Genomic DNA, 27,779 nt, shown 5'->3' with positions numbered 1-27,779 from the left:
ATGGGATTAAGGTCTGGGGAGTTTCCTGGCCATGGACCCCAAATATCTATGTTTTGTTCCCTGAGCCACTTAGTTGTCACTTTTGCCTTATGGCAAGGTGCTCCATCATGCTGGAAAAGGCATTGTTCATCACCAAACTGTTCCTGGATGGTTGGGAGAAGTTGCTCTCAGAGGATGTGTTGGTACCATTCTTTACTCATGGCTGTGTTCTTAGGCAAAACTGTGAGTGAGCCCACTCCCTTGGCTGAGAAGCAACCCCACACATGAATGGTCTCAGGATGCTTTACTGTTGGCATGACACAGGACTGATGGTAGCGCTCACCTTGTCTTCTCCAGACAAGCATTTTTCCGGATGCCCCAAACAATCGGAAAGGGGATTCATCAGAGAAAATGACTTTACCCCAGTCCTCAGCAGTCCAACCCCTGTACCTTTTGCAGAATATCCGTCTGTCCCTGATGTTTTTCCTGGAGAGAAGTGGCTTCTTTGCTGCCCTTCTTGACACCAGGCCATCCTCCAAAAGTCTTTGCCTCACTGTGCGTGCAGATGCACTCACACCTGCCTGCTGCCATTCCTGAGCAAGATCTGTACTGGTGGTGCCCGGATCCCGCAGCTGAATAAACTTTAGGAGACGGTCTTGGAGCTTGCTGGACTTTCTTGGGCGCCCTGAAGCCTTCTTCACAACAATTGAACCGCTCTTCTTGAAGTTATTGATGGTCCGATAAATGGTTGATTTCGGCGCAATCTTACTGGCAGCAATATCCTTGCCTGTGAAGCCCTTTTTGTGCAAAGCAATGATGATGGCACGTTTTTCCTTGCAGGTAAACATGATTGACAGAGGAAGAACAATGATTCCAAGCACCACCCTCCTTTTGAAGATTCCAGTCTGTTATTCGAACTCAATTAGCATAACAGAGTGATCTCCAGCCTTGTTCTCGTCAACACTCACACCTGTGTTAACGACAGAATCACTGACATGATGTCAGCTAGTCCTTTTGTGGCAGGGCTGAAATGTAGTGGACATTTTTTGGGGGGATTCAGTTCATTTGCATGGCAAGGAGGGACTTTGCAATTAATTGCAATTTATCTGATCACTCTTCATAACATTCTGGAGTATATGCAAACTGCCATCATACAAACAGAGGCAGCAGACTTTGTGAAAATTAATATTTGTGACATTCTCAAAACTTTTGGCCACGACTGTACAGTTGAAGTCAGAAGTTTACATACACCTTAGCCAAATGCATTTAAACTCAGTTTTTTACAATTCCTGACATTTAATCCTAGTACAAATTCCCACCACTTTATTTTAAGAATGTGAAATCTCAGAATAATAGTAGAGAGAATGATTTATTTCAGCTTTTATTTCTTTCATCACATTCCCTGTGGGTCAGAAGTTTTAATACACTCAATTAGTATTTGGTAGCATTGCCTTTAAATTGTTTAACTTGGGTTAAACGTTTCTGGTAGCCTTCCACAAACTTCCCACAATAAGTTGGGTGAATTTCGGCCATTCCTCCTGACAGAGCTGGTGTAACTGAGTCAGGTTTGTAGGCCTCCTTGCTCGCACACGCTTTTTCAGTTCTGCCCACAAATGTTCTATGGGATTGAGGTCAGGGCTTTGTGATGGCCACTCCAATACCTTGACTTTGTTGTCCTTAAGCCATTTTGCCACAACTTTGGAAGTATGCTTGGGGTCATTGTCGATTTGGAAGACCCATTTGAGACCAAGCTTTAACTTCCTTACTAATGTCTTGAGACGTTGCTTCAATATATCCACATAATTTTCCTACCTCATGATTCCTCATTATGCCATCTATTTTGTGAAGTGCACCAGTCCCTCCTGCAGCAAAGTACCCCCACAACATGATGCTGCCACCCCCGTGCTTCACGTTTGGGATGGTGTTCTTTGGCTTGCAAGCCTCCCCCTTTTTACTCCAAACATAACAATGGTCATCATGGCTAAACAGTTCTATTTTTGTATCATCAGACCAGAGTACATTTCTCCAAAAAGTCAGATCTTTGTCCCAATGTGCAGTTGCAAACCGGAGTCTGTCTTTTTTTATGGCGGTTTTGGAGCAGTGGCTTCTTACTTGCTGAGCGGCCTTTCAGGTTATGTCTATATAGGACTCGTTTTACTGTGGATATAGATACCTTTGGAACCTGTTTCATCCAGCATCTTCACAAGGTCCTTTGCTGTTGATCTGGATTTGATTTGCACTTTTCGCAACAAAGTACGTTCATCTTGTCTCGGCTGTTGAAAGGAGAGGACCAAGGTGCGGCGTGTGTGTAGTTCCACATTTTTATTTACTCTGTGAAACTAATGCAATACATAAAATAACTGAATAGACAAAAACAACAAACCGTGACGCTGAGGAGAAAACAAACACTACTCAATAATAATCACCCACAAAACCCAAGAAGGAAAACCCCTACTTAAATATGATCTCCAATTAGAGACAACGAGGACCAGCTGCCTCCAATTGGAGATCATCCCAAACAAGCCAACATAGAAATACAAAAACTAGAACCTAAGAACATAGAAATAGAAAACATAGAAAAACACCCCCTGTCACGCCCTGACCTGCTCTACCATAGAAAATAACAACTTACTATGGTCAGGATGTGACACATCTCCAGGAGACAAAACACGTCTCATTCTTGAGCGGTATTACGGCTGCATGGTACCATGGTGTTTATACTTGCGTACTATTGTTTGTACAGATGAACGTGGTACCTTCAGGCGTTTGGAAATAGCTCCCAAGGATGAACCAGACTTGTGGAGGTCTACAACAGTTTTTTCCTGAGGTCTCCCACTGAGTTTGAAGGTAGGCCTTGAAATACATCCACAGGTACACATCCAACTGACTCAAATGATGTAATTTAGCCTATCAGAAGCTTCTAAAGCCATAACATAATTTTCTGGAATTTTCTAAGCTGTTTAAAGGCACAGTCAACTTAGTGTATGCAAACTTCTGACCCACTGGAATTGTGATACAGTGAATTATAAGTGAAATAATCTGTCTGTAAACAATTGTTGGAAAAATTACTTGTGTCATGCACAAAGTAGATGTCCTAACCGACTTGACAAAACTATAGTTTGTTAACAATAAGGTTCTGGAGTGGTTAAAAAACGAGTTTTAATGACTCCAAACTAAGTGTATTAAAACTTCCGACTTCAACTGTATGTGTACCTATGTTGACAAATTTTGTGAACAAAAATACTGTTTAAAAGTCACACAATGTATAAACCTATTAAAACTGGAGCATGCCAACCCTGCTGGGTGTGCATGCTTCTGTTCCAACCCAGCACTAATACACTTGATTCAATGTATCAAACCTAATTAGTTAATAATCAAGAGTGCTATTGCTGGGTTGTAACGGAAGTCTGCTCACCCAGTTGATCAGGAATCAGTGCAGCGATGTTGGCCACCTCTGGTGTTGACTTTTTTGTTGTTCACCTGAAATTATGCTTTTGTAGTAATAGGCTACTTGTTACTAAAATGTCTAACCTTTACATATGAGTTATCTTACGTGTATACTTATGATTATAAGCCAGCAGCATACCACCCTGCATATCACTGCTGGCTTGCTTCTGAAGCTGAGCAGGGTTGGTCCTAGTCAGTCCCTGGATGGGAGACCAGATGCTGCTGGAAGAGGTGTTGGAGGGCCAGTAGGAGGCACGCTTTCTTCTGGTCTAAAAAATATCCCAATGCCCCAGGGCAGTGATTGGCACTGGGTGCTGTCTTTTGGATGGGACGTTAAAACGGGTGACCTGACTCTCTGAGGTCATTAAAGATCCCATGGCACTTATCATAAGAGTAGGTGTGTTAACCCCGGTGTCCTGGCTAAATTCCGAATCTGGCCCTCAAACCATCACGGTCACCTAATATTCCCCAGTTTACAATTGGCTCTTTCATCCCCCTCCTCTCCCCGGTAACTATTCCCCAGGTTGTTGTTGTAAATGAGAACGTGTTCTCAGTCAACTTACCTGATAAAATAATGGATAAATTAAAAAAATATGGAGGTGTTCATTCGTTGAAGTTAAGTGTTTAAACTTATTTTAATACTTAACTTAACTATTATTCAAGATGAACTAGTGTCGATGTTGATTAATCACAGATCACAAACCTACAATAAAGAGGGGAAGGGAATCAGTCTCAGATGTATCTGTGTTTTTGTGTTGTATTCTCAAATTAACATGACTTTTTTGTTCAGTCATAAGCTCTACAATTAGTTTTATTAGATTGTAACAATTTTTTCAGGATATCAGCCCTGTGAACCCATTTTGCAGCTGATAATAGCATGCAACGCCAATGCAGCCATAGGCCTACAGCAGTGGTTCCCAATTCTAGTCCTTGAGTAACCCCAAACGCACACATTTTTGTTGTAGCCCCAGACAAACATACCTGGTTCAACTCATTGAGGGCCTGATGATTAGCTGAGAAGTTGAATCAGGGGCTACAATAAAACTGTTCTGTTGGGGTACTTGGGAACCACCAGCCTACAGTATGATGGCATTAGTCTTATGGGTACTTGCAATGCCCCTCTTGACATTGTGCATCTGAAGTGGAGAATAGCTTAACTCACACGTTGTTTACATTGTTCAGCTATATATTCTCAATTTAAAAGCAATACCAGCCGACAATGTATGTATATGTGGCTAATCATTATACTAGATTTTGTACATGCCTTGTGCTGACATGAAATTGTTTAGTGCAAATCCAACCTCTGTAATCTAGGTGGTGTAATGTCAGGAAGCAGGAGATGATGGGATCCTTAGCTTAAAACATACAACTACTACTACTTTTCTCCTAGAAGGTCTGAGTGGCACTTGGAGGTGCCACTGTGATAATGAAGATGGTTTGCTTAACCTGTTTAGGATAGGGGGCAGTATTTTCACGGCCGGATAAAAAACGTACCCGATTTAATCTGGTTATTACTCCTGCCCAGAAACTAGAATAAGCATATAATTGTTTGATTTGGATAGAAAACACCCTAAAGTTTCTAAAACTGTTTGAATGGTGTCTGTGAGTATAACAGAACTCATATGGCACGCCAAAACCTGAGAAGATTCCATACAGGAAGTGCCCTCTCTGACCATTTCTTGGCCTTCCAAAGCCTCTTTATCGAAAATAGAGGATCTCTGCTGTAACGTGACATTTTCTAAGGCTCCCATAGGCTCTCAGAAGGCGCCAGAACGGGGAATGATGACTCTGCAGTTCCTGGGCGAAAAACAGTAGGGGTTTTGGAAAATGGTCGTTCTGAGAACAATGAGACGGGCGTGCGCGTGCATGTGAATACTCCATTTTCTATTTTCAGTGTTTGAACGAAAACAAGGTCTCCCGGTCGGAATATTATCGCTATTTTACGAGAAAAATCGCATAAAAATTGAATTTACACAGCGTTTGACATGCTTCGAAGTACGGTAATGGAATATTTTGAATTTTTTTGTCACGATATGCGCCGGCGCGTCACCCTTCGGATAGTGTCTTGAACGGAAGAACAAAACGCAGCTATTTGGATATAACTATGGATTATTTGGAACCAAAACAACATTGGGTGTTGAAGTAGAAGTCCTGGGAGTGCATTCTGACGAAGAACAGCAAAGGTAATCCAATTTTTCTTATAGTAAATCTGAGTTTGGTGAGTGCCAAACTTGGTGGGTGTCAAAATAGCTAGCCATGATGGTCGGGCTATCTACTCAGAATATTGCAAAATGTGCTTTCACCGAAAAGCTATTTTAAAATCGGACACCGCCATTGCATAAAGGAGTTCTGTATCTATAATTCTTAAAATAATTGTTATGTTTTTTGTGAACGTTTATCGTGAGTAATTTAGTAAATTCACCGGAAGTTTTCGGTGGGTATGCTAGTTCTGAACGTCACATGCTAATGTAAAAAGCTGGTTTTTGATATAAATATGAACTTGATTGAACAAAACATGCATGTATTGTATAACATAATGTCCTAGGAGAGTCATCTGATGAAGATCATCAAAGGTTAGTGCTGCATTTAGCTGTGGTTTTGGTTTTTGTGACATTATATGCTAGCTTGAAAAATTGGTGTGTGATTATTTCTGGCTGTGTACTCTCCTGACATAATCTAATGTTTTGCTTTCGTTGTAAAGCCTTTTTGAAATCGGACAATGTGGTTAAATAAAGGAGAGTCTTGTCTTTAAAATGGTCATATGTTTGAAAAATGGAAGTTTTGGGATTTTTGAGGAGTTTGTAATTCGCGCCACGCTCTATCATTGGATATTGGCGAGGCGTTCCGCTAGCGGCACATCTAGATGTAAGAGGTTTTTAAGACTACTACAACAATTGCATTGTCTATGCTAAATGTGTTTAAATTGTAAAAGAATGACAATAGTTGGCCTATAAGAAACACTTTTTATTCAATGGGGCTAGGTAAAGCAGAGATGGCAAAATATTTTTAATTTCACCCATACAACAACATAGCCTATTATTAAAGCACAGTATGTTTACAACATAAACAACAGTCTTTTACACATTCCAAATTAAATTCATACAGTTTAAGGGGGCACCTTTGTCTTGACGACAAGGTGAAGGTGCTCTCTAATTGAATGGCACAACAGAATCATTCAGATAGTCCAAAGTACAGCATATGACAACCATCTCGTATATCTGAGGGATGTCTCCTTTCATATCTGGAAAAGCAGAAACTGATGCTGCTGCATCATTGCTCATCTTCACAGTCGGAATCCAGTCGACATGTGTGTCTTGATAGAGGTCAGCTGGTGAACCTACAGTACAGAAACAAATGAGAAGCACACCTGATGTTAGAATATCACTTCTTTAGGTCACATATACAATCAGGGCTCTTAAGTGTTTTTTAATTCATTCAGGTTCATTTTAGTTTCACATAAAGATGAAATCTATTGCTGGGCTGGAACAACCAATAGTCAACACATCAGGTTGTCCTATCCCATTGAGTCCTTTGTCCCTCCTCTTATGAATAGAGTTATCAAATTATCATATGAACTTTTTACGTTAATTTGACAAAAGCTGGATCGCTTATAGCCAGGGCCTCTTTCGGCCTAGATTAAATGGTTGCTTTCAAGACGAGGACGTTTTTCAGTGTCAGACATTAGAGTAAACCTAAACTACCATCATTTTAAAAAGGATTTTGCTGTCTCTAGTCATATAAAGTAGTAAATTGCATGAAATGTTTATCAAAGGCCACATTTTTCCTGTCCAAAATGAAAGAAAAGTCTCTGATATAGCCTAGAAACCTATGCCACTACACGGTTATTAACAGCCTAAATTATCACTATCCAATCTGCTCATCACATTAGGAATAGTACGCTTACATTAGTCTGCATATGCGATGATAGAGGCATGCAATTCTTTGTTAAAAAGGGACATTTTATGGTGAAACAATTGCGTCCCCAAAATGTGGAAACTCACGCGACACATGCTAATAGCTAGACTACAAGCTATTGACCTAACTAATTTTGACTAAGTTAGTGTTGTTGTTAACACCTTGTTAGCATATCAGCGAAACTAAACTCGAAATGGATCAGACTTGATTTACCAGTGAGGAAATGATTGTAGCAAACCCTGCCTGTATTGACAGCTGTCTGGGATCCGGTCTTGAAGGACAAAAAGGTTTCTTCGCTTTTCTGAGAGTTCTTGAGTGTCACGACTTCCGCCGAAGTCGGTCCCTCTCCTGTTCGGGCAGTGTTCGGCGGTCGACGTCACCGACCTTCTGGCCATCGCTGATCCATTTTTCATTTTCCATTGGTTTTGTCTTATCTTACATCACACCTGGTTCCAATCTCATCAATTACATGTTGTGTATTTAACCCTCTGTTTCCCCTCATGTCCTTGTCGGTGATTGTTTGTTTGTATGTGATGTGCAAGTTATGTTCTGGTGCGCAATGGGTTTTGTACCCACTTTTATTATTTGGTATATTTTGGTTTTCGGAGTTTTGTGAGCACTTATTAAACGACTCTGTTTATACCAGGTTCGTTCTCCTGCGCCTGACTTCCCTGCCACCAGCACGCACCCATTACATTGAGTCTTGTCTCATTGGTGTCACCAATGGCGTTTCGTGATTGTGGGGAATCTGTAAACATATTTATTCCCCGTTGTCTTTCCTGCCTTGTTAGAGAGGCCAAATACTCCACATAAAATGACCGTGGTGATGAATCAACTAGTTTCAGGCACTGTTATCATGCAATTTGGGGTGTTGTTGTCAGAATAATTAATGAGGTGGTTTTCCAACATGGCCGCCAGGAGGCGTTATACATCAACTGAAAGCCCTCTATACTCTAAATGTCATGGCCAAATAATCTCAAAGTAACTTCAAACCAAGTCGATGAGTTTTGAGTGTGTATTAAACTTTAAATGAATCCTGAGTACAACTGACCTGTTATTTTTTATTTATTTGTATTTTCCTATGCAATGCAATGACCTAACGGCTAGGGGTGGAGACAATGATATTCACGATAGGAAATATCACTCCAAGCTATCTTCAAAAGTTGGCAGCCTTGGCTACCAATGTGTTGCCTCATTCAGAAACCTTGACAGAAAGCAGACGTTGATCATGGTTCATTCATGGTTGTACTCTCATACCCTACCTCAATGGGAGAGAGCATTGAGAGACATTTATCAGAGATAGAGATATTGTATTTTTTTTACATCGGGCTGAGAAAGATATTACATTTACATTACATTTAAGTCATTTAGCAGACGCTCTTATCCAGAGCGACTTACAAAATGGTGCATTCACCTTATGATATCCAGTGGAACAACCACTTTACAATAGTGCATCTAAATCTTTTAAGGGGGGGGGGGGCGGGGGGGTTAGAAGGATTACTTTAATGATGAAAGAAGATGAGTGGATGTATTTCCAATATGGCTCCAAATATTATTTTATGTGAAGCAGTTGATTTAACAGTTCACCTAAATCATACAGTACTGTAGGTTGTGTTTAGAAATGCCACATAGATGGAATATGTCGCTCTCTGTACCTGAGCTTTTTTCCACTTGGTCTAAACTCAAGAGTAGGTGCTGTATCAGATACTCAGTTCCTCTGAAAATCTGTCAGAAAACAATTAATAATTTTCCATCCTTAACAATTATTTGAATTGTCTCAAACTACAAAATAATAAAATACATGAGCCACTCTATTTCAATGCAATGACCTAACTGTTGAAGCATCACATTAGTGCAGCATGCTGGTGCTCTAATAGGAAAGTGCTTTGAGCAGGTGTACTGTAGATGCTGCTCCTCTTGGATAACTTGCACCTGTTCTATGGCCACTGCGACCACAGAGAAGGCAAAAGGTGCAAGACCTGACCTCGGCTATATTCCTTTACAATGGGAGGAATAATACCAGGTATACAGACTGTGTGGAAGAGGAAAGAGCTGTAATGAAAGAGCACTAGGAGAATGGAGGAGTGGACAGAGGTGGTAGAGGCCAGGGCGGAGAGATCAATGATATCAAATCCCCACGTTATTGGCAATTGTGCAAAAATGATTTTTTCCCTTCTAACTGGGCAAAGCTGGAGAATGTTGCCAAGACATTTTATTTGCTACAGTCCAAATGATGAGTTTCACTGAAACAGGAATGCAGGCATACACTTTTAAGACTTTCTTTCCCAACTTACAGCAAAGAATAGGTGGTATTTACGGTGTAGTAATGGGTTTGTTATCCCTCCCTGAAACTCTTGTAAGTTTCCCTGATCCTTTACCATGAACAGAGCCTGTTTCAAGAGCATCCAACTGCTTTCATTAGAAGACTTGAGTGAATGGTCTGTCAAGGAAAGATATTAGACCAGGCTGGTTGAGGTTGGTTGAGGAAAAAACTTCCACATGTCTAATCATGGGTGGGGATGGATAGCCGTAAACACAAACACCTAGCAACCCAAAGTTTGCCTGTTCGAATCTCTAACACCTTTAACATTTCAGCAACTTTGCAGCTACTTACTACTTTTATCTACTTAGCAAACCCTTCTCTTAAACTAACTCATAACCCTAGCCACCTAGCTATTTGTCATTTTTATTCCTTTACCTTTATTTAACTAGACAAGTCAGTTAAAAACAAGTTCTTATTTACAATGATAGCCTACCCCAGCCAAACCCAGACAATGCTGGGCCAATAGTGTGCCATTATATGGGACTCCCAATCATGGCGAGTTGTGATACAGTCTGGAGTTGAACCAGGGTGTCTGTAGTGATGCATCTAGCACGAGAGGCAGTGCCTTAGACCACTGCGCCACTCAGGAGCCCAATATACATTTTGAAAATCCGTAACATATTGTATGAATTGTAATAAGTAACATATCATACGAAATGGATGATGGACATCCACAAATTAATAAATACCATACAAAGGTAACATATCACACTTATAGAATTGTCCCGGATTTACGCACATTGATTCGGTACAGGTACCCCCTTTAAATAGCCTCGTTATTGTTATTTTATTATTACTCTTGAATTTTTTTCACTTTAGTTTATTTAGTAAGTATTTTCTTAATTATTATTTTTCTTAAAACTGCATTGTCTTTTGGCACCTGAACTGTTAGCAGGACACCTACTACAACATCCGGTGAAATCATAATATTAAATGTTCATAAAAATACAAGTGTCATACATCATTTAAAAGCTTAACTTCTTGTTAATCCAACCGCGTTGTCAGATCTCAAAAAGGCTTTACGGCGAAAGCATACCATGCGATTATCTGAGGACAACGCCCCACACCAAAATACTTTTTCAACCTGCACAGGCGTCACAAAATCACAAATAGCGATTAAATAAATCACTTACATTTTAAAATCTTCCTCTGTTTGCAATCCCAAGGGTCCCAGCTACACAATGAATGGTCGTTTTGTTTGATAAAGTCCTTCTTTATATCCAAAAAAGCCAGTTTAGTTGGCGCCAATGATCTCAGTAATCAACTCTTTCAACATGCATACAAACAAATCCAAAAAGTTACCAGTAAAGTTTGTCCAAACAAGTCAAACAATGTTTCTAATTAATCCTCAAGTACTCTAATATCTAAATAAATGATAATATTTAAGACTGAGAATAGTATGTTGAATAGGGAAGATAAATGACGAAGAGCGCGCACCTCATAACACGCGCCACTTTTCTAATGAGAGACACCTTGTAGTTCTTCCAACTACTTGTTCATTTTTCAAAAAACAAGCCTGAAACCCTTTCTAAAGACTGTTGACATCTAGTGGAAGCCATAGGAACTGCAATCTGGGTCCTATCTATTTGTATTTCCCATAGGCAAGCACTGAAATGGCCTGTGACCTTAAATCAAAAATCCAGGATGGCTCTTCCTCGGGTTTTTGCCTGCCATATCAGTTCTGTTATACTCACAGACATTATTTTAACAGTTTTAGAAACTGTGTTTTCTATCTAATGCTACCAAGTATATGCATCCTAGCTTCTGGGCCTGAGTAAAAGGCAGTTTACTTTGGGCACATCAGTCATCCAAAATTCCGAACAAAAACCAGTCTCCAAAACAGGTTAAGGGCTTGTAACCTGTTGTATTTGGCGCTGATGTGATTTGATTTGATGTCATTGCGGAGCTATACAGAGCCCTCCGCATTGTTAAAACATTTGGGAAGTGGACAACGAAGCATGTCTCCAGAGGCTCCGCAATTACGTCACACCATCCATACCGTGCTTCCGACCGCATTTTTGGATCAAGCATAAACTGACACTTGTTAAATAGAGGACTCATCATAGATATAACCCGTTTTAATATGGCCATTGCCCAGTGGTCAGGTAGAGAGAGGAAAAAATAAATGTTTGTTATATATATTTTTTGCTAAATATATAGTGGGTAGTTCAAGTAGTTAGCTACACTGCTACATGACACAAATAAAGTAAAGCATTTATGAAAACACCATGAAGATTTGAATTTAGTTAAACTACCATACTGCAAAATGTAGTTAAATTACAAGTTGAATTACATGTAGTGAAACTATGACCAACACTGGTTGGAATATAAAGCTTTAATCACGCGAGGACATTCTCGCTGCCTGAGGTTTACAAAGTATTTTTTTAATGAAATTAAATGACAACATTTGTGGAAGATTGTATTATCTTTTGGGATGAGGAAATAAGACACTTGTCCTTCAAAAGAAGCCAACAGGCAGAGTCAGATTTAGGAGTTTTTCAAGGACATCCTCCTCTCTGTCATCAAGTGTATGTACTCTTATTTTTTTTTAGCTACTTTCCACCATATCCCATCATAACCCTTAAAGTGAAATGCTCTTAAAGTTAAATTATCTTCCAATATCTTCCTTGAAAAAGGAGGGGATACATGCCTTTTCAAGAAATTGATGCTGTCTCTCTCAACTGTCAGATAAAAATAATGTCTCTCTCAGAAACAAAAGAATAATAAAAAAATGTCACCTGTGGTTTTTTGAGACAAATTCTGAAGAATTTGAACAAATGTTTTATTTTCTGAAGAGGTCATTGAGTCTAGTGTATACACCATTTAATACAATATTCTGGGTGCGCTTTAATTTCACATTGCCATTTTCAGACACTGTCTATAGACTGATTCAGCCTTTGATTCACTCTGTAATACAGTAGCATTGATCTCGACTGGTCTTTCACAGGGCAGGGAGTTTGCAGACACTTCCTCCTCTTCCAAAACTGCTGCATGCACTCCTCAGAGAAACAACTGTATTCTAATCCCCTGCCAAAAGTATTTAGCTCATTTCCTGCTTAACTACCCCTATCAACATGTTCCTCAATCCAATCTCAATCCAATATAGAAATGTCTCACTGTACTGCCTCTCATATAGCCATTTTCTTTACAATCTGGGCAATTTCTTAAATTAGAGGTTAATTTTTACCATGTCAAATATGTGGCAATTCAGGGGCTTAAGGATGTCCGCTCAGAATGTGGCCCTTTCATAACGCTCGTCAGGAAATGAAAGCGAATGACAATAAATGGCATGACTGTCTGTCTGACTGCCCATGTGACTGTTGCTTGTACTGCAGATAAATTACCTGAATATTATGCATCACAGTTTTATAATACCTCATCCCTAAGCAAAAATCCCATTCGGGAGGCTGTTACATTTTTATAGGATTTATCCCATTGTCCCACCATGTGCCCCACCCCCACCCTTTCTGTCAGCTTTCAACAATCCCAGCCTTTGTTTTTGGAATGAGAAGCAGCATTCTTTCAGAAGGATGACCTCTTCTGTCTCCACAGGGACTGGCACTGAGGACGCGACCCTGCTGCCCGTGGATTGGATACCTCGCACTACCCGGATCAGCCTGCTCAGACTCATAGCTCCTCAGTGGGGCAAGTCACTTTGTGTACTTCACTGGGGAAAGAGGAGGAAGCTGACTTTATGGGTCCCTTCCAACAAGTTGGAAATCGCAAATTCAACAATGAGAGGTTTGGAAGGTATCAGTGGCTAACTGCAAGCATTGCAAAGCAACCACTAGCCTGCTATTCAGTGGAGTGGCTGTGTGTTTTTTTTCAGAGTTTCCACCCTAAATACAGAGAATGCCAGACTTTGATGACAAAGTTTGCCCACAAAGGACCGCCGTGCCAACTTCCTGTTTAAGTGAGCACACCACAAGGTGAGTCCAAAAATGTCTTGTAACTTTATGCTGCTGCATAAATTATGTAATATGCAAGAGAGATATGAATACTGTAGCTAAGAAAGTAATACTAAGTGTATGTTGTGTAGTAAGCTGTTAGTAGCCCATGTGCCTCACCCTAATAATTTGGTCTATTTTCACCAACACTGTATTGTAAACACATTGTTCGTGGCCGGTGTGTGCTTGTTTGCAGACTTTTTTTGTACAGCTTTGACAGTGCTACTGTAGTAGTGGTGACGCTTGGCTTGCACGTTCAAATTGAGCACACACAACATTCTACAATAGAATTGTGTTATTTGAAGTGTCAAATAGTGTTATTTGACGTGTATCTTTTTTGACACGCAAAGACCCAAACGGCGTTCAATGTGCCTCACCCTAATAATTTGGTCTATTTTCACCTCTTAATTTCGCCTACTGTTCTAACTTGGTGGTGCACATGTAGCCTATAACCTGTTTTAGAGAAATATAATCATCAAATATTGTAAGCGCTTTCATTGTCTGCTTATATGCCCCTTTTATTTATCCTACGGTTCTGACTTGGTGTATGCAAAGGACTGTAAGAACGGCCCATGTTCTGAATTCTGCCGCTGTACATTTCAAAAGTGCTGGCCAAGTAGTTATACTGACTACGTCCGTCGTCGCTTGCTCATTAATGTCTCAATCAAAATGATGGATTGCCTCTTCTCCGCTTGTCGTCCTCTTATGCCATAGTTTGTGCATCTCAATTGTCAGTAGAAACCACATCAGCTATGTTTTTTAAAAGGCAGTAAATGAGGCTGAATTAACTGTTTCACTGCCAGACTAGGCTCCGCTGATAACCAGGTGTAGCAGTGGTATGGTGTTGGGACTGCTGTTGGGACAGCTTTATATAGGCCCTAACAGTTTGTGGGCACTGTTTGTCACCGTTATAGTGCAATTCATGTATTGTTTAGTGTTGTGTAGTGGCTTTGCTGGCATGCATCCCACTATTTTTTTTTGGCCCCACCAAGATTTACATGCTAAAATCGCCACTGACCATTGGTGATAATGAGATAAGACTCAAGAACTGTCAGAAAAGTTAAACCTTTTTGCCTGTCAAGACCTGAACCCAGACAGCTGTCAGTACAGGGTCTGCTACGATTAATTAATTACTGGTAAGTCAAGTCTGATCAATTTCGAGTTTAGTTTAGCTGTTATGCTAATCAGATGTTAACAACAACATTGTTTACAGTAAATTTGCCAAAATTAGCTAGCTAGATAGCTTGATGTCTAGCTATTAGCATGTGTCGCGTGAGTTTCACGTTTTGGGGAAACAATTTTTTCACCATAAAAATACACCTTTATAACAATGGATTGCATGCCTCTATCGTCACATTGTAAAGACTGATGCCGGGAATGAGAAGCAGGTACGAGGAGTCAAACATTTAATAGGAACAGACAGGTAACATGACAGAAACAGCGCCAGCACACGGGTATACAAGGACATATGAACATTAATGCAGAATCAGGGAACAGAGTGGGGAACCAGACAGATATAGGGAAGGTAATGACAGAGGTGATTGAGTCCAGGTGAGTCCAATAATTGCTGATGCGCGTGACGGGGGGAAGGCAGGTGTGCGTAATGATGATGTGGGAGTGCGTAATGCTGGGTAGCCTGGCGTCCTCGAACGCCAGGGGGGAATGGTTGGAGCATGTGTGAGACACATTTGCAGACGAATGTAAGCGTACTATTCCTAATGTGATGAGTAGACTGGATAGTAATAATTTAGGCTATTAATATGTACGTAGTGGCATAGGCTTATGGGCTATATCAGAGATGTTTCTTTCCTTTGCACAGCAAAAATGTAGCCTTTAATAAACATTTCATGCAATTCTACTACACTTTATATATGACTGGAGACATTAGTAGAATATGTTTTATTACGATAGTAGCCTAGGCCTACTCTACTGACACTGACAACAGATCAATAAAAATGACCTTGTTTTGAATGCAACCATGTAATCTAGGCCGAAAAGGGGCCCTGGCTAAAAGGGATCCAGCTTTTGTCAAATTAAGGTCAAAAGATGCATTTTAGCAAACCCTAAACATTTTCCTTACAAAAGTTTCCTAACCTGCTGCATAAATTATCTGCTACAGAATGTAAAATATTACATCAATTTGACAAAAGCTGGATCCATTCTGGCCATGACCATGAAAAGGGGAGATACAAATTTAATAAAAAAAAATAAAAAAACATCATATAATAAACACATTTAAAAAAATTAAGAACTGGACATAGGACAAAGGCCTAAATGGAATAGGACAACCTGCCTTGTTGATTATTGTCACGTCCTGACCAGTAAAAGGGGTCATTTGTCATTGTAGTATGGTCAGGGTGTGGCAGGGGGGTGTTGTTTTTGTGTGTTTTGGGGTTGGTTTGTTTCATGGGGATTTGTTCTAGTTTTCATTTTCTATGTTCATTTTCTATATGTGGCCGAGTATGGTTTCCAATCAGAGGCAGGTGTCTTTCGTTGTCTCTGATTGGAAGCCTGTTTTTTCCTGTGGGTTGTGGGTGGTTGTTTTCCGTATTGTCTGTGCACCTTATGGACCTGTTTTGTCGTATTGTTTATTTTGGTTAAGTGTTCACGTTAATAAAAGATGAGCACTTTACACGCTGCGCCTTGGTCCAATCCTTCCGACAGTTGTGACAGAACCACCCACCACCGAAGGACCAAGCAGCATGGAAGGGAGCAACAGCAGAGGTATCTGGAGTCCTGGACCTGGGAGGAAATCCTGGATGGGAAAGAACCCTGGAGTCAACCTGGAGAGTATCGCCACCCGCCGGAGGAGATAGAGGCAGCGAAGGCGGAACGGCTGGAACGTCAGGAGGAGGCTAAGAGGCACCCCCAAAAACAATTGGGGGGAGGGGTCATTACGGGTAGTTTGGCTAGGTCAGGGGGGAGCCCTGACCTAACTTCCCGGGCGTACAGGAGAGAGCCGTGGAGCAAAACGGAGCCAAGAATGGAGTCAAGCACGGAGCTTGACGCGAGATTCCGGAGGGAGGTACTGTTGGAGAGGGCACGACTGAGCAGGCGTGCAGAGGGGCGAGCAATGCATTACGGGGTGATGCGCAGTCTCGCCCATCCGCACGCACAGTCCGGTGTGGTCGGTACGGGCTCCGCAGCGTTGCCGTGCTAGAGTTGGCACTCAGCCAGGAAGGAGTGTGCCTGCTCAGCGCATCTGGCCGCCAGTGCGTCTCCTTGGCCCAGTTTATCCTGCGCCTGCACTTCGCACGGCAGCCCTCATTCTCCAGCACAGCCCAGTTCGCCCTGTGCCAGCGCTCCGCCCGTGCCGGGCTACAGTGACCATTCAGCCAAGACGGGGTGTGCCAGCCCTGAGCTCCAGACCTCTGGTGCGCCTCCACGGCCCAGTGTGCCCCGTGCCTGCTCTGCGCACCCAGTCTCCTGTAAGTCTCCCCAGTCCGGGGAGACCGGTCCCAGCTCCACGCAGGAGGCCTCCAGCGACGCTCCTCAGCCCGGAGCCTCCAGCGACGCTCCTCAGCCCGGAGCCTCCAGCGACGCCTCCCAGTCCGGAGCCTCCAGCGACGCCTCCCAGTCCAGAGCCTTCAGCGGTGGTCTGCAACCCAGAGCCTTCAGCGGTGGTCTGCAGCCAAGAGCCTTCAGCAACGGTCTGCAGCCCAGAGTCTTCAGCAACGGTCTACAGCTCAGAGCCTCCAGCGGGGGTCGGTAACACAGAACGCGAGCTACGCCCGGAGCCAGAGCCACATCCATAGTGGGAGGATTGGCGAAGTAGCACAGGAACCGTCATTGACGGTGGCCACCCTCCCTTCCCTCCCTTTAGGTTTAGGGTTGTTTTGTGTTTTTTTTTGTTTTGAGGTGCAGTCGGGGTCTGCACCTTCGGGGGGGGTACTGTCACGTCCTGACCAGTAAAAGGGGTCATTTGTTATTGTAGTATGGTCAGGGCGTGGCAGGGGGGTGTTGTTTTTGTGTGTTTTGGGGTTGGTTTGTTTCATGGGGATTTGTTCAAGTTTTCATTTTCTATGTGTGGCCTAGTATGGTTTCCAATCAGAGGCAGGTGTCTTTCGTTGTCTCTGATTGGAAGCCATACTTAGGCAGCCTGTTTTTTCCTGTGGGTTGTGGGTGGTTGTTTTCCGTATAGTCTGTGCACCTTACGGAACTGTTTTGTCGTATTGTTTATTTTGGTTAAGTGTTCACGTTAATAAAAGAAGATGAGCACTTTACACGCTGCGCCTTGGTCCAATCCTTCCGACAGTTGTGACAATTATTGGTTTCTCCAGCCCAACAATTGATGTAATCTTTATATGAAACTAAAACATCTGAATGAATTAAACACAACCATACACTTAAGTCCCCTGATGGTATAGGTGACCTGAAGAAGTGATATTCTAACATCAGGAGTGCTTTTCATTTGTTCATGTACTGTAGGTTCACCAGCTGACCTCTATCAAGACACCCATGTTGACTGGATTCCCACTGGTAAGATGAGCAATGCTGCAACAGCAACAGTTTCTACTTCGTCCTTTCCCAGCTATGAAAGGAGACATCCCTCAGTTATACGAGATGGTTGTCATATGCTGTACTTTGGACAATCTGAATGATTCTGTTATGCCATTTGAGTAGAGAGCACCTTCACCTTGTCGTCAAGACAGAAGTGCCCCCTTAAATCATATGAATGTATAAAATGTATTTTGAAAAGTGTTAAAGACTATTGTTCATGACATTGTAAACATTCTGTACTTTAATAAAACACTATATTGTTGTATGGGTGAAATTAAAAGTATTGTTCTCTCTGCTTTACCTAGCCCCGTTGAATAGAAAGTGTTTCTTATAGCCCAACTATTTTATTTATTTTACAATTTAAACACATTTAGCATAGACAATGCAATTGTTGTGGTAGTCTTAAGCAAATCATCTTCATTAACACTGAAGTACCTCTAAGTGCCACTCAGACCTTCTAGGAGAAAAGTTGCTGGCATTGAACTTGGTAGTAGTAGTTGTATGTTTTAAGCTAAGGATCCCATCATCTCCTGCTTCCTGACATTTCACCACCTAGATTACAACGGTTGGATTTGCACTAAACAATTTCATGTCAGCACAAGGCATGTACAAAATCTAGTATAATGATTAGCCTCATACATTGTCAACTGGTATCGTTTTTAAATTGAGCACATATAGCTGAACAATATGTAAACCATGTGTGAGTTAAGCTTCTCTGCTTCAGATGCACAATGGCAAGGGCTGCATTGCAAATACCCATAAGGCTAATGCCATCATACTGTAGGCCAGTGGTTCCCAACACCAGTCCTCGAGTACCTCCAATAGTACATTTTATTGTAGTCCTGGACAAACACACCTGATTGAACTTATCAACTAATCATCAGGCCCTCTGAGTTGAATCAGGTACAGTGCATTCGGGAAGTATTCAGAACCCTTGACTTAACATTTTGTTATGTTACAGCCTTATTCTAAAATGTATGAAATACACTGCTCAAAAAAATAAAGGGAACACTTAAACAACACATCCTAGATCTGAATGAAAGAAATAATCTTATTAAATACTTTTTTCTTTACATAGTTGAATGTGCTGACAACAAAATCACACAAAAATAATCAATGGAAATCCAATTTATCAACCCATGGAGGTCTGGATTTGGAGTCACACTCAAAATTAAAGTGGAAAACCACACTGCAGGCTGATCCAACTCTGATGTAATGTCCTTAAAACAAGTCAAAATGAGGCTCAGTAGGGTGTGTGGCCTCCACGTGCCTGTATGACCTCCCTACAACGCCTGGGCATGCTCCTGATGAGGTGGCGGATGGTCTCCTGAGGGATCTCCTCCCAGACCTGGACTAAAGCATCCGCCAACTCCTGGACAGTCTGTGGTGCAACGTGGCGTTGGTGGATGGAGCGAGACATGATGTCCCAGATGTGCTCAATTGGATTCAGGTCTGGGGAACGGGCGGGCCAGTCCATAGCATCAATGCCTTCCTCTTGCAGGAACTGCTGACACACTCCAGCCACATGAGGTCTAGCATTGTCTTGCATTAGGAGGAACCCAGGGCCAACCGCACCAGCATATGGTCTCACAAGGGGTCTGAGGATCTCATCTCGGTACCTAATGGCAGTCAGGCTACCTCTGGCGAGCACATGGAGGGCTGTGCGGGCCCCCAAAGAAATGCCACCCCACACCATGACTGACCCACCGCCAAACCGGTCATGCCGGAGGATGTTGCAGGCAGCAGAACGTTCTCCACGGCGTCTCCAGACTCTGTCACGTCTGTCACATGTGCTCAGTGTGAACCTGCTTTAATCTGTGAAGAGCACAGGGCGCCAGTCGCGAATTTGCCAATCTTGGTGTTCTCTGGCAAATGCCTAACGTCCTGCACGGTGTTGGGCTGTAAGCACAACCCCCACCTGTGGACGTTGGGCCCTCATACCACCCTCATGGAGTCTGTTTTTGACCGTTTGAGCAGACACATGCACATTTGTGGCCTGCTGGAGGTCATTTTGCAGGGCTCTGGCAGTGCTTCTCCTGCTCCTCCTTGCACAAAGGCGGAGGTAGTGGTCCTGCTGCTGGGTTGTTGCCCTCCTACGGCCTCCTCCACGTCTCCTGATGTACTGGCCTGTCTCCTGGTAGCGCCTCCATGCTCTGGACACTACGCTGACAGACACAGCAAACCTTCTTGCCACAGCTCGCATTGATGTGCCATCCTGAAATTTATTGTCAATCAGTGTTGCTTCCTAAGTGGACATTTTGATTTCACAGAAGTGTGATTGACTTGGAGTTACATTGTGTTGTTTAAGTGTTCCCTTTATTTTTTTGAGCAGTGTATTTTTTTACCTCATCAATCTACACACAATACCCCATAATGACAAAGTGAAAACAAGTTTTTAGACATTTTGGCAAATGTATAAAAAAATATATAGTAAATACCTTATTTACGTAAGTACCTTATGCTATGAGAATCAAAATTAAGGTCAGGTGCTGTCACGACCGTCGTATAAATAATTGGACCAAGGCGCAGCGTGAGTAGAGTTCCACATTTTAATAATAGTGAAACTTCCAAAACATCAAAGATATAACGATCGTGAAAAATGTAGCGCACATAGGCACTCATACAAAACAATATCCCACATCGCAGGTGGGAAAAAGGAAACACTAAGTATGATACCCAATTAGAGGTAACGATATTCAGCTGCCTCCAATTGGGAACCATACACACACACACCAACATAGAAACACAATACCTAGAAACCCCCCCAGTCACGCCCTGACCTAAAACACCATAGAGAACCCCGAAGGCTCTCTATGGTCAGGGCGTGACAGTACCCCCCCCACCAAAGGTGCGGACTCCGACCGCAAAACCTGAAACTAGATGGGGAGGGTTAGGGTGGGCAACTAGCATCGGTGGCGGCTCCGGTGCGGGACGTAGCAGCTGCTCAGACCGCGGAGCAGGCCATGGAGCCGAGCTGAACGCCGTGCCCGGACTGAGCACCGGCGCAGAGGAAGGCTCCGGCCATGGAGCCGGGCTGAACGCCGTGCCCGGACTGGGCACTGGTGCAGAGGAAGGCTCCGGCCATGGAGCGGGACTGGACGCCGTGCCTGGACTGGGCAGTGGCGCACAGGAAGGCTCCGGCCATGGAGCGGGACTGGACGCCATGCCTGGACTGAGCACCGGTGCAGAGGAAGGCTCCGGCCATGGAGCGGGACTGGACACCGTGCCTGGACATCGGCGCAGTGGAAGGCTCCGGCCATGGCACCAGTGCAGGAAGCTCCGGGCCGTGGACTGTTACTGGAAGCTCCGGACCGTGGACCGTCACTGGAGGCTCTGGACCGTGAATCGTTGCTGGAAGCTCCGGACCGTGGACCGTCGCTGGAGGTTCCAAACCGTGGACCGTCGCTGGAGGTTCCGGACCATCGCTGGAGGTTCCGGACCATGGACCGTCGCTGGAGGCTCCGGACCGTGAACCGTCGCTGGAGGCTCCGGACCGTGAACCGTCGCTGGAGGCTCCGGACCGTGAACCGTCGCTGGAAGCTCCAAACCGTGAACCGTCGCTGGAGGCTCCGGACCGTGAACCGTCGCTGGAAGCTCCGAACCGTGGACCGTCATTGGAGGCTCTGAACTGTGAACCGTTGCTGAAAGCTCTGGACTGTACACAAGCACTGGTGGACGAGTGCGGGGAGCCGGCACAGGACATACCGGGCTGGGAAGGCGCACTAGAGGCCTGGTGCGTGGAGCCGGCACAGGTTGCACCGGACTGGTGATACACTCTTCAGGGCGAGTGCGGGGAGCCGGCACAGGACGTACCGGGCTGGGGAGGCGCACTGGAGGCCTGGTGCGTGGAGCCGGCACAGGTTGCACCGGACTGATGACACGCTCATCAGGGCGAGTGCGCGGAGCCGGAACAGGACGTATCGGGCTGGGGAGGTGCACTGGAGGCCTGGTGCGTGGTGCCGGCACAGGTTGCACCGGACTGTTGACATGCTCCTCAAAACGCCTGCGCTGCAGCATACTCCTAGCCAACATCTCTCTCCGATATCCCTCCTCAAACTGCTCCATCGACTCCCAGACGGTCTCTGGCTCTCGGCTCGGCCGACCGCCCCTTGTGCCCCCCCCAAAAAAAATCTTGGGGTTGCCCTTGGGTTGTTTGTGGCCGCGGACCCCGGCGTTGTCGCTGTCCTCCTTTACTCCTCGGCGACTCCCGCCAAGGAAGAGTCTCACATCCACCTAGTATCTCTTCCCATGACCAACTCTCCTTCACCTCCTGGTCACGCTGCTTGGTCCTGACTTGGTGGGATATTCTGTCACGACCGTCGTATAAATAATTGGACCAAGGCTCGGCGTGAGTAGAGTTCCACATTTTAATAATAGTGAAACTTCCAAAACAACAAAGATAACACGATCGTGAAAAATGTAGCGCACATAGGCACTCATACAAAACAATATCCCACATTGCAGGTGGGAAAAAGGAAACACTAAGTATGATCCCCAATTAGAGGTAACGATATTCAGCTGCCTCCAATTGGGAACCATACACACACACACCAACATAGAAACACAATACCTAGAAACCCCCCCAGTCACGAGGGCTCTCTATGGTCAGGGCGTGACAGGTGCATCCTGTTTCCATTGATCATCCTTGAGTTGTTTCTACGACTTGATTGGAGTCCACCTGTGGTAAATTCAATTGATTGGACATGATTTGGAAAGGCACACACCTGTCTATCTATACAAGTTGACAGTGTATGTCAGATCAAAGCCATGAGGTTGAAGGAATTGTCCGTAGAGCTCCGAGACAGGATTGTGTCGAGGCACAGTTCTGGGGAAGGGTAACAAAACATTTCTGCAGCATTGAAGGTCATATGGAAAAAGTGAAGGGGACTGAATACTTCCTGAATGTGCTGTATGTTTGTCTGGGGCTAAAACAAAAATGTGTGCTGTTGGGGTTACTCAAGGACTGGAATTGTGAACCACTGCTGTAGGCCTATGGCTGCATTGGCGTTGCATGCCATTATCAGCTGCAAAATGGGTTCTCATGGCTGATAAAGAATGGTGACAAACTAATTGGAGAGCTTATGACTGAACAAAAAAGGTAATCTGAGAATACAATGAGAAACAGACATTAGAGACATATTCCCTTCCCCTCTTTATTGTAGCATTGTGATCTGTGATTAATCAACATCGACACTAGTTAATATTGAATAATTGTTAAGTTTAAATACTTAACCCAAATAATGAACACTTTCATATTTCAAAGTGTACAAGTAAGCTAACTCGTATCTAAAGGTTAGACATTTTAGTAACATGTAGGCTGTTTTTACTAAAGCATAATTTTAGGTGAACAAAAAAAAGTCAATACCATACCTTGCTCCACTGATCCCTGATCTATGGGGGAGCAGACTTCTGTTCCAGCCCAGCAATAGCGCACTTGATTATTAACTAATCAGGTGTGTTCATGCTGGGCTGGAACAGAAGCATGCACACCCAGCAGGGTTGGCCTGCTCCAGTTTTAATAGGTTTATACATTTTGTGTGACTGTTAAACTGTATTTTTGTTCACAAAATGTGCTAACATATAATTATACTCAAATAAGACAGTACTGAATATTATGTTTCTAGTTATATATCTCTGTCTACAGTTTTTCTCGCTAGGGAATGGAACTGGAGAATATTTTCATAATGTCCTCTCACAAAGGTACCTGCCCTATCCAGAGTAGCCTAGTCTCCCTTCTATGACAGCTGGAACTGCTAGCTACCTAATTACAAATGCATTTAGAGTTACAACGATAACCAGCTAATATGAAGTTAGCAACCTGGTGATATTTAATTCACTTAGGTAGCTATACATTATGTAAAGTTATCTAACTAGTGAACATTACATTAGCAGCTCATATGAGTTAGCCTGCACACTACGTTTCTGTGGAAAGCTAGCTAGCTAATAATTGTTTATGATAATATTCAAAATATATTTACTTTCTTGAATAGGTTCGTCCAATTCCTCCATTTTCTGGGCCCTTAAAAAACTAAATAATGGGCAATCTTCCGAAGTTTCCTGTGGTAGCAAAAGGCAGCCAGCCATGTGGACGATTAGATAACTTCCAACAGGCTGACTTTGGTCTTCCAACATGGCGCCTCGTGCATTTTGCTAGCTGATTTGTGACGCAACTGCAAGCTCTATAGAAAATGACTATCAAATAACAATGGAACATTCTATTGGGTATTTGGTTACTCTTCGCCATTTGATCAAATGATTTACCTAGACTGACTCATCATTGAAAAACAATGTTACAAATTGTAGAACTATTTGTTTTAGGGAAATTGGTCATACCGGGAAATAATACAATTCCAAGATATCCAAATCTGATAGCGTATTGGTTATATAGTTGCCACCAGTAATAGTGTGTGGTATAGCAATACTCAGCATGCTAATATGAAAGGTGTGCTCTGCCATGTGTTGAGTTGCCACAGCATGTTAACACAAAGATGTAGGTAAACTATCTCTAAAAATGAACATTGGCGATTATAAGCTCTTCTGTCCCTTGCTGCGGAGACTTGCTTCCATTCAGCCGCAAGAGCATTAGTGAGGTCCAGCACGGATGTTGGGCGATTAGGCCTGGCATGCAATCTGCGTTCCAATTCATCCCAAAGGTGAATTGGGTTTGAGGTTAGAGCTCTGTGCAAACTGACTTGTTGGAAAGGTGGCATCCTATGACGGTGCCATGTTGAAAGTCACTGAGGTCTTCAGTAAAGCCATTCTACTGCCAATATTTGTCTTTGGAGATTTCATGGCTGTGTGCTCAATTTTATATACCTGTCAGCAACGGGTGTGGCTGATATAGCCGAATCCATTAATTTGAAGGTGTGTCCACATACTCTTGTATATATAGTGTACATACACACAAGAAGTCGGTCACATGGGGGAGAAGCATTGTTCCATGAGGTGTTGCTTTATTTGTTTTTCATAAACCAGGTTAGCTGTTCACTTGCGCTATATAAGATGGAAGGGAGTTCCATGCACTCATGGCTCTGTATAACTTGAATGTGTTCTGGACCTGGGGACTGTGAAAAGACCTCTAGTGGCATTTCTGGTGGGGTTAGTGTGTGTGTCAGTGCTGTGTGTAAATTGACTACGCAAACAAATAGTCTAGACTAGAGATTGCTCAGTGTGACATTAAGCTGTAAAACATGAATGCATTCATGATCAGGATACATGTATCAGCAAGATGACACTTTGTGGTTCCTCTGTCTACATTCCACCCATATTGTATAATAAACATGAACTCAAGGTTGTAGTGAATGCCTCCAGTGACGATATGGTAATGAGTTTAGTCATGTTTAATGTATTTTTCTGCCATGTGTCCTACTGTATACCCCAACCAGCCATCAAATTAACTATATAGCTCATTCATAGTATTACCACCGGTAGTTCACAGCAGAGGCAATATGGCCTCCTTGATAAGTGTCCGCATTCATTTGATGGATCCAAAGAAATGGATTCATTCATGACCTTAGTATTTATGAGAGATACACGAGGAGATGTACTAATCCATTTCGCCATCTTGAAAATCCCATGTTATTTAATGTATCTAGGCATCATTCCATTTGGAGAGGTGGTGGGGATATGGCTCTGAAGGTAAATAATCAATCTGTGTGATTTAATTGGATGTCAGGGGTTCAGGTGCTGGTAAAGCAAAGCTCAATTCTTTCTTACATAGTCAGGTTTTCATAGATACGTTATTTAATCAGGAAGTTAAGTGATGAGGATGGACACATGCTAATGGTTCTATCAAAATAAACCAGTTCAGTTTAATATCATATTCATAGCATGGTTGGTGTGAATAACATACAGAACAGAAACCTTCTCAGGTCTCACAAGAGAAAAGCAGTCCTCTGTACTAATCAAGTACATTCTCAAGGATCAATAGTTATATGTGAGTGAATCATATTGATTACATGGAGATAAAGCGGCACCACAGAAGAAGACTCTTTTGTGTTGCTTTTCTAGGTCTCGATAAATTAATGGCACATTGTGTCTGATTTATGAGTCTCCGGTCTGTATTTGTGCATCCTCAGCATTTGATTAAAAGACCTGCAAACGTTTCGCTGACTGAGCCACTCTATCCAACCAGAGTTTATGGCTGGCCTGGTTACAGTAATTGGGGACATTTCCACATGTAACAAGGCCAACCCCAGTGGGGCCCATTAGTAAGGATCCCTGCTTCCTCCAGTGTGGTTAATGGTTTGGTCCCTGTCCAGCTCCTTCATAGTGTGTGAGCGCGTGCGTGAGGCTCTTTGTGATGTCTCTGTCACCATGGAGCTCACAGTGAGACTCGCTGCCAGTCCCTCAAATCAATGGCAGTCAGAGGACAAACTCCAGAGCTGCCAAGTCCTGGAGCTGCCAAGTATTTGAAAAAGTTTTAATGGACTTGCACGAAGATCATTGAGTGGTCTGATTGCAATATCTGTAGTACATATCATCTAGATTCAGTCTGCACATTTACTATATCTAGGTGCCACAGAGCTGAAAAGAGTAACTATACATTGAAATCACTAGTGAGTGCACAGGAGGTGCAGTGGGCATTTATAAATATCAATACAGTAAGGGTAACGACGTAGTTACAGCAAAAACAAATTTAAATACTTCCAATATTGTCTGGGTTAAGTTGGTTTATTGTCAGATAAATCAAATATGTTTTGTCTTGGGGGGGTTCTCATTCATCACAATCTCCCCAGAGAGAGGATTTGTATTGTGTGATGTGCTTTGGTATTCTTCTGCTCCTCAGAAAAGCTTTGCATGTAAAACAAGCTGAGTTCACATCATGAATATAAACATTTAATGTATCCACACTGGGATGGCTCTCTGCTTGTCTGGCTTTTTAAGCTCAAGACTTTCAATAAGAGTGTCAAGTCCTGACCATTGAGTGCTCTTATTTTCTATGGTAGAGTAGGTCAGGGCGTGACTGGGGGGTTTATTCTAGTTTAATTTTTCTATGTTGTTTGGGTCTAGTTTCTGTTTTTCTATGTTGAGGTTTTTGGATGATCCCCAATTAGAGGCAGCTGGTCATCGTTGTCTCTAATTGGGGATCATATTTAAGTAGTTGTTTTTCCACCTTTGTTTTGTGGGAGATTATTTTGAGTTAGTGTATGTTGCACCTCTTCGTCACGGTTTGTTGTTTCATTGTTTATAGTTTATTGTATGTTTTGCATAGTTTCACAGATAAATAAATATGTGGAACGATACACACGCTGCGCCTTGGTCTCGTTCATACGACATCCGTGACAAAGAGTTTCTTTACACATCCTTTTTTTAAGAATACCCTTATTATGACCGGTGGCTAGCTTTGGAAATGTGTCTGAATGCTAAAATCTGGGGCATGTGTTTGAGTGTGTGCATGCGCGTGTACAAAACATTAGGAACTATTTCCATGACATAGACTGACCAGGTGAAAGCTATGATCCCTTAATGATGTCACCTGTTAAATCCACTTCAATCAGTGGTGATCAAGGATTTTTTTTGCCTTGAGACAATTGAGACATGGATTGTGTACGTGTGCCATTCAGAGGGTGAATGGGCAAGACAAAAAATTGAAGTGCCTTTGAACAGGGTATGGTACTGTAGTAGGTGCCGGGCCAGGCGCACCGGTTTGTGTCAAGAACGGCAAT

General features: G+C 43.0%; 1 protein-coding gene across 3 annotated transcripts in view; it reads left to right on the top strand.

The window, feature by feature from the left end:
- LOC106567633 (galactosylgalactosylxylosylprotein 3-beta-glucuronosyltransferase 1-like) overlaps positions 1 to 27,779 on the top strand; it is a 115,809-nt gene that overhangs the window by 45,104 nt on the left and 42,926 nt on the right. For 2 of the 3 annotated variants that reach the window (XM_014137154.2, XM_014137153.2), the window contains exon 2: positions 13,217 to 13,593. The gene's annotated coding sequence lies outside the window, so the exon portion shown is untranslated. The remainder of the gene's footprint in view (positions 1 to 13,216; positions 13,594 to 27,779) is intronic. The other variant, XM_045693487.1, reaches the window with a different exon arrangement.

This window comes from Salmo salar, chromosome ssa13, assembly GCF_905237065.1.
Source record: "Salmo salar chromosome ssa13, Ssal_v3.1, whole genome shotgun sequence".
In the NCBI taxonomy this organism is placed as follows: Eukaryota; Metazoa; Chordata; class Actinopteri; order Salmoniformes; family Salmonidae; genus Salmo; species Salmo salar.
This window is presented reverse-complemented; position numbering and strand designations above follow the sequence as displayed.